Source organism: Seriola lalandi, unplaced genomic scaffold (assembly GCF_002814215.2).
Source record: "Seriola lalandi dorsalis isolate HSWRI2012SDOR001 ecotype SW California unplaced genomic scaffold, Sedor1 jcf7180002054885, whole genome shotgun sequence".
Classification (NCBI taxonomy): Eukaryota; Metazoa; Chordata; class Actinopteri; order Carangiformes; family Carangidae; genus Seriola; species Seriola lalandi.
The window spans coordinates 7,396,918-7,397,835 of NW_019525437.1; positions in this window are offsets into that span (position 1 = coordinate 7,396,918).

Consider the following 918-nt stretch of genomic DNA (forward strand, 5'->3'; position numbering starts at 1 on the left):
CAGCTTGTAAGCCACTTATACTCTGGAGCAGGCAGCTCAAACATGTTTCCACCTCAGCACAAATCGCTCCATGTAGAAACATGATGTTGGACTTTGTTTCAATGTTGATCTGCTTACAGCTCCAAACCCCTCTTGGTACCAGCCCTGCACTCCTATAAAGAACCGTGTGTTCTGTCACCCAAACACAGACACACACACTCATATACACACATAATCTGTCCTAATTAACACAGCTTGTTAGTGCAGGTTGTTAGTGGCCCATTCCAGTTTACAGCGCAGTTTATCTGGATGTGCTACATTCCAGCTGGATTAGAAAGCAGCTCACAACATCCTGGACCCCTGAAACACACATGCACACAGTCTCTCTTGCTTTCTGACGCAGCACTATGAGGAGTCATGTTGTGCCCTATTGCCCTACATAGACCTGCTGAGCTGTTGTTTCATTCTGACCCAGAAAGAAATCACAAAGATTTTTAGGGGAATTTGGAAACATGTATAAAACATTTTGATTTATTGGTCCTTGTTAAACTGCAGTGCACAAACTTTTGTGTCGGGAGTTGAAAGAAATCTCTCTTGGGCGGAAATCCTTTCTTAATTTTAGAACTGTACACTGCATGTTGAGGGTTTATTGTTCACCATGAAGTTTGAATCAGTCAGTAACTCAAACTTAATTTACATAGCACCTTTCGTACAGATTAGTGCATTTCAGAATCTTTTCTTTTCGGGGGTTTAACAAGCAAAAAATAAGAACAAATATAAATTATAAAACAACTGGAGACTAATGAACACGATGGAAGTGAAATACGAAAGCAATAAAAAAGATAAAAGATGAAGAAACATTAGATAAACAGCCAGAACATTTAAAGAGAGAAACAGAGAAAAGTAATAGAGAGAACAGTAATAAAAGATTAATTAATG